The sequence below is a fragment of the Nannospalax galili genome, unplaced genomic scaffold (assembly GCF_000622305.1).
Source record: "Nannospalax galili isolate Female #2095 unplaced genomic scaffold, S.galili_v1.0 scaffold1569, whole genome shotgun sequence".
NCBI lineage: Eukaryota > Metazoa > Chordata > Mammalia > Rodentia > Spalacidae > Nannospalax > Nannospalax galili.
Genome location: NW_008360051.1, coordinates 191,205 through 198,445, shown reverse-complemented (window position 1 = coordinate 198,445; position 7,241 = coordinate 191,205). Strand labels below are relative to the sequence as shown.

General features: G+C 41.0%; 1 protein-coding gene across 1 annotated transcript in view; it reads right to left on the bottom strand.

Moving 5' to 3' along the window:
* The window catches only part of Mrc1 (mannose receptor C-type 1), a 92,781-nt gene that overhangs the window by 65,044 nt on the left and 20,496 nt on the right, over window positions 1–7,241 (bottom strand). The window lies entirely within an intron of this gene.

Sequence of the window (7,241 nt, the reverse complement as noted above, 5' to 3'; positions counted from 1 at the left end):
TTATTTTGATATATCACAGTGAAAGATTTATCGTCCTCTTTTTTTTTTTTTTTTTTTTTTTTTTTTTAAAAAAAAAAAAAAAAAAAAAAAAAAAAAAAAAAAAAAAAAAAAGACCTAACAGCTAAAATTTGAACTCAAATTCATGTGACAAGAGATCTCAGATTCCATACCAAAGTCACTCTGACATATCTCAAAGCCACTAAAATCGCTACCAATTTTTAGTAGGTTATATATGCACATTAGGTTCACATATTAAAATCACTGGAGGGGGACACAACATCAAGGATCAGATGTCACATTTATTGCAACCCAGTTCTGAGGCTGAAGCTTGTTTTCTGAGGGATCAGATCTTGTGTCTCTTCCTCAGCTGGTTCCTATCTGGCAGAGGCATTGCAAAGAGCAAAACCACTTGAGGACATTGATTAGGTTGATACTGATTAACTAAAAACTGAATCCAACTACAACTTTTTTTTTTTTTTTTTTTTTTTTGGTCTTTTTGAAACAGGGTCTCCCTGTAGCCCCAGCTGTCCTGGAGCTCACTATGTAGACCAGGCTGAGATCCGCCTACCTCTGCCTCCTGAGTGTTGGGATTAAAGCCATGTGCCACCACGCCCGGCTACCCTACTACAACTTTTAACATGAAGAAACACAAGAAAAATGGAAAGAAGGGAGTCCCAGAATACTTTTTTTGCACATAGAGGGGTGATTATTATTCAAGTTAGTATAACCTTAAAGAATTTGTGAAAAAAATCCATTTAACAGTAATTGATAATTCTCAGAATGCTATCAATATGATATTGATCTCTGAATATTTCTTAGGCACAGTCTAGAGATACGTCTTCTCTTGTATGAAGGAAATAAGGCAACAACTTTTTGCTAATTTCTTTATCCTAAAATGGACATAAATAATATTAAATTATTCCAAATAATTTCAATAACTATGTAAAAACAAAAAGTAAAAGAAAATGATTAGTGGCACAAATAACCATAAGTTTTATCACTTAAGAAAATAAGAGCAGAACATGGTAACACATGTGTATAATCACAGCATTCTGGAGACTGAGGCAGAAGGATTGCTACATGTTTAACACCAGCCTGGGTTATAGTAGTGAGGACCAGGCCAGCCAGGACTATATAACAAGATCTTGTCTCAAAAGATAAAAAAGTGGCAGGGGAAATACTTGGTATTCAGACTCCCCAGACAATTTTGTATCCAGCCCTGAGACATGAAGGAAGAGGCAGCCTGCTAAATTCAGACTTTGCGATTCATGGAGCCACTAGAGTTGAAGGGTAATGTTCATCCTGAACAAGTTCCAGGATTGTTACAGGCCTGAGGTACTGCTAAATTCAACGTTAAAAAACAAAATACAATAATACCTCTTAAAGTGTCTTCCATTTCATTGTGTTATTTTTTAACTTGCCGCAATGGTAGAAAAGTCTTTTGCTAAAATGAGTCTGATGATTTCTGTTCTTATTTATAAAAGGAAAAGAAATATACAAACTTTGAATTTTGAAAAAAAATAATAAAAATAAAAAATAAAAAAGTGGTTCTCCAACTAGCCTTGGGCACAGGCCCACTTTTGCTCTTTGTGCCCCAGATCTCTGGACTACCCTCTTAATCTAACCCACCCACTTTGACCTGATCCCCTGCACTCAAATCACCTCGATTTTCCAGTCTAGTTGGTTAGACCCTTCACGGACTGGTCCCACCCCACCTTGCCTTTGGACTCCTAAGACCAGCCTTCTAGCCTCGCTGTACCCACCCCTTGCTTTGGATTCTGGAGACAAGTCTTCTCTGATGGAGCATACTGCAGAGTCCCACGACTTCTCACATACAGAGATTATATATCTGAGAGATGCCCAGTCCAAGGTGACAATCTACAGTGGAACCTCTACAGCTAAGGCTCATGTAACATAGCGGAACAGGGGGTAGAGGGAATACTAGTGCATCCCTCAACTCTCACCAGCAGAGCTTCCTTATATAAGAGAATACAGTGCACACAGAAGGCCACAACTGGCTAAGTTTTAGAGAATAAGAGACTGCAGAGTGTGTGTCCCTAGATAGGGCTCCTATATTAAACCTCACCCATGGCATGGTTCAAGGACCATTTTGGAAGAGGAGGCAGAAGGACTGTAAATGCCAGGGTTGGTCCACAGACATAGGGAAACAGAGGCTTTCGGGTCACTGGAAGCTTGTGCATGTGAACTTGTGGCAAAGGTGGCACTGAGCACAAGATCCATGCCAACACAATCAGACTAGGGCCCAGAGTAGAGTGGGGGAAGTGGGTGGTGGGCTGGCCCTGGCCTAGGAACTGTTGGAGACTGATTACACTGGGTGAGGGAGAGTGGACCTTCCTTACCATCTCTAAATAGGCTGACTAGACTCTAGTGGAGTGGATGAATGCACACCAAAGGGCATCTGGGTACAAATGCTTGACTGGGTAGGATTTAACCTGTATGGCAGAATGTATGAGGTCTGGAGGTGGGAGGGAAGCATGAGTGGGGGAGGGGGTCTAAATTTGATTAAGAACTGTTGTATGAAATGTACAAAAGCTCAGTTAAAAAGTTAAGGGGGCTGGAGAGATGGCTCAGCGGTTAAGAACACTGTTCTTGCAGGAGACCTGGGTTCGAATCTGGGCACCCACATAGCAGCTAACAACTGTCTGTATCTCCAGTTCCAGGGGATCCAATGGCCTTGTCTGTCCTCCATGGGCATCACACGACATCGGTGAACTTACCTACATGCAGGCAATACACTCATACACATAAAAATAATAAATAAACTTTTTTTAAAAGTTAAAAATAATAAAATATAAAAAAGCCTAAGCTTTCAAAACTATGAAAAATTCACTGATTAAAGAATTAAAGCATATTTTGTCTCAGATCATGGAGTTAAATTGTCCTGTCTGGCATGATGAGAAAAGGCTGCAGCTGTCTATGGAAATTCTATCCTGACATACCTCGTCAGTTCCATGCTTCTATGCTTATCTTGAAGATTTGCATGAATACGTTCTAAAGAAGTCCTGCAAGAGTATATGTCCAGGAAATGCAAGCAGTGGTATTATTATCAGCACTGCTGACGACTACATGTTGATTAGGGTTGGAAACAAATCCAAATCGTGTACTGTGCACCGCATAAAGAGCTGGCATATGCGAGGCCCTGGGTTCTAGCCCAGCACAGAAAACAAAGTATCACTCACAGCAGATGAACATCATCAGCAAATTATTTTCTCTAACATCTATTTATAATGTTATAAAGGCTCAGACCAAAAAAAAACCTTATTTCAGCTATATAAAGCAACAATTTCATGTGATTTATTTTATCTTTGGTATACGCATTATCTGAAATGGTAACAAAAGCCTACTTTTGAACTTAAGCGTGTATTCCTACCCATTATTAAGCAGGTATTTTAATTTTCTGCTCCATATATCTGTCCAACTTGTTCTCCAGGCAGTACCAAAGGGAGTTGATTTTTTAAAAAATCAGGGTAGCGGGCTGTAGAGATGTCTCAGTGGTTAAGAACACTGGTTGTTCTTGCAGAAGACCCGGGTTCAAATCCCAGCACCCACATGGCAGCTAACAACTGTCCGTGACTCCAGTTCCAGGGGATCCGACAGCCTCTTCTGTCCTCCGTGGGCACTGCACGACCTGGGTGTACTTACCAACATGCAGGCACAACATACACATAGAATAAAAATAATAAATAAAATATTTTTTTAAAAATCAGGATAGCAAGCCAAATTTCACTTCCTCTATGTTATTTCAGTTCTATAACTGCCCATCCAACATACATGTAGTTATAAATCAGATCCAGGAATTGCAAATTAAATGAAGCATCCCAACATATTTTAGGGAACAGCAGAAGTCAAGAAGGTAAAATGACAGTGGTCATGCGGGCAGACACATGGCACCTTGAGGTAATGTGAAATCTGATCCCAGCTTAGGAAGACGTTTGTTGGAGCTGGAAAAGTTGGTAAGTGAATTAAGGGTTCTCACTGGAGCCCTGGACTACCAGGCTCCTGCTTGTTTTATGAGACCTCAGCAGGGTAAAATGGAAAGATAGGGCTACACTTCATTTCAGTCCTTTTTTGAACTTGAAGCATAAAGCAACCTTCCTCAAGTTTTCCGTATGCTGTCTTCTTTCCTCTGTAAAGCTGGATAACAATATTTATTCATAAGGCTAGTATGGGCTTAAGAAATAAAGTTCAGTATCTGGAGTACAGCACCTATTCAATAAGTGACAGTAAATTTATTTTATTTATTTATTTATTTATTTATTTAATCTATGAGAGAGTCTCCTTATGAAGCCCATACTGGCCTCAAACTTACAATCTTCCTGTCTCAGCCTCCGAGTACTGGGACTACAGGTGTGTGACACCGTAACTGATTTAATGACGGCTTTTCATTTCAGAGTCATCAAGGTGACTTATGCATTTAAAAAAATCTTTTACTTCTCAAAATCCTCCTATAAAATACACCTAATTTTAAAATGATTATCTCTATTTGTAGGTTGTTTTCCATTTTAAGGGCGTATTTCTCAAAACAGAGCATACCACAAAAACCCATTCATAACATTATTTTCTAGATTCCCCCTCAATGTATACTAATGGATACCAAACACTGTGAATATCTTTCCACTACAAGAAAGGAATGTCCTCTAATTTTTTTTCGCATTTCCCATCAGACTGTTTTTTTTCTTCCTTGTATGATATTTTTGAATTATTAAAAGACGGGAAGTACCCCAAGGTTGCCCTAGAAAAGTCATTCTTATCTAGATTCTACTGGAAACCTGCTGACTAAAATTCAGGAAGTTGGATAAGAGTCAAAGACACATATGAAGTGAACTCAGCCCTGACTCTCCTGGGTCTGCCTGCAGCCCTGGTGCTCATGCTGATGGAACCTGCTGACCAGAGCAACATGTCCAATGGCCTGCCTGACACTGGCAGGGTCCAGTTGGGCAGAGCTGCTGTCCACTCCTACAAATCATCCAGGCCAACTACTCATCTCGAACAGTTCAAGCATCTTGACCTGAACAAAATTATGATGTTAAATAAGCAACTTCATTTTTAAGAACTTTGACACTGGAGCCCAGTGAGATGGCCTAACAGGAAAAGGTACTTCCTGCCAAGCCTGACAACCTGAGTGTGACCTCCAGGACCCACCTCCACAAGTGCCCCCCACCACACTAAATAAATCAATGTCAAAAATAAAATAAAAATAAAGAACTACTACCCTATCTTCTTGCTATAAACTGTTACATTGTCCAAATCTTAGGCTAAATTTCCAGATAGTTACCTTTATTTTGTTCATCATATTTTGTCAGTCACTAGGCACTCACTGAGGCCAATCTTCCTGGGGTAAGGGTCAACCCTTCATGACAGGCCTCATCTCAGTCTTTTCACTAGCTCACTCTCCGCACTACATGTGGTTTGCTTCCTCCACGGGCTTCCCAGCACCGTGCCTCTTCACCTGTTTGCCTTCTTCTGTTTTCTCTGGGGGACTTTAAGTCTCATGTGGGTCAACTTGGTGCCCCCAGGACCTCAAATTTGGCACACAGTTATCAGTTATCACTAGTTTGTTTCAGTGAGTGAATGAATTAATGTAGAAAAACAGATTTTAATGTGGTTCTAGTCTTTCAGAGGTTGTGGGACATGTATGTAAGTATTATAAAATGGAAATTATAAAGGCTGAGTAAACATGGGAACTGAGTTTGAACCCCAGAAGTCTATGCATGGTGACGTGTGGTTATAACCACAGTTCTCAGGAGGTAGAGACAGGAGGGTCCCTGGGGCTCACTGGCCAGCTACTCTAGCTTCATCAATGAGTTCCAGGTTCCACGTACCAGTCTCAAAAAATAAGGTGGAAATCTCCTGAAGAATGCCACCCACCCAAGTTTACCCTCTGGCCTCCACATGTATGCACATACCTGTGCATATACACCTGCATATACACACAAAAGGAGCAAATAAATCATTAAAGAGCTAATAAGAAAAATGAGGATTCAACTTTCACTGTAGAAAATTTGGGGAATTCTGGGTTTAAAACATGGCATGAGAGGAGATGTGGAAGTGAGCAGGGTGAGACAGCCACGTGGGTCCATGAGGAACCCAAGATCTTTGTCAAGAAGCAAAAAGCATGAAGGGAGGAGTTGTAGACAGACAGATGGCACCCTAGGACCAGGCGGAGGGGTTTTATCAGTTATCTGATGGGAAATTAGGAATCACTGATGATGTTTGAAACATGACAGTCATAGGATCAAAGATAATATATCAATCTGCCAGGTATTGTGGTACATGCCTTTAATCCCAGCACTCAGGAGGCAGAGGCAGGTGGATCTCTGTGAGTTTGAGGCCAGCCTGGTCTACATAAGTGAGTTCCAGAGCTACTGGGGCTACATAGTGAGTCCGAGTCTCAAACAAAACAAACAAAAATATATATTAATGTAATAGTAATGTGAGGGTGAGGTGGGGGAGGGAATTGGAGGTGTTTCTGCTGATCTTTGACTCTACTATTTGTTTCCCTGAGTGTGGATTTTGTGGACTTTGTTTTGTTTTGTTTTGTTTCTGAGATGGTGTCCATGTAGTTCATGCTGGCCTAGAACTGGCTGTGTAGCCAGTGTTAACCATGAACTTGGGATTCTCCTGTCACCAGCTCCCAAGTTCTGGGATTACAACACCATGCCTGATTTATGCAATGCTAGAGATTTGACCCATGCCCTCCTGGATGCTAGGCAAGCCTTCTACCAAGTGAGCCCCCAAACGTGGCTTTTAGAAGCTAAGCATATATGATTTTCTCATTTCAACATCAATCCTCACAATTCCATAATGTATTTATTTATTTATTTAGCCTGGTGGCATGGTGGCACACACCTTTAATCCCAGCACTCAGGAGGCAGAGGCAGGTAGATCTCTGTGAGTTCTAAGCCAGCCTTGTTTACATAGTGAGTTCCAGGCCAGCTGGGTCTACAAGGAGACCTTGTCTCAAAATAAATAAATTTTTTTAAATTTTTATTTTAGTGTATGAGTATGTATGTATGTAACTGCATCTGTGTCCTGCAGTGCCTGCATGTATGTAAGTGCATCTGTGCCCTGCAATGCCTGAGGAGGTCAGTAGAGGGCATTGGATTCCCTAAAACTGGAGTTTCAGAGAGTTGTCAGCTGCCACGTGGGTGTTGGGAAGCAAACCCAGGTCCTCTACAAGAGCAGCCAGTGCTCTTAACTGCCGAGTCATCTCTCCAGCC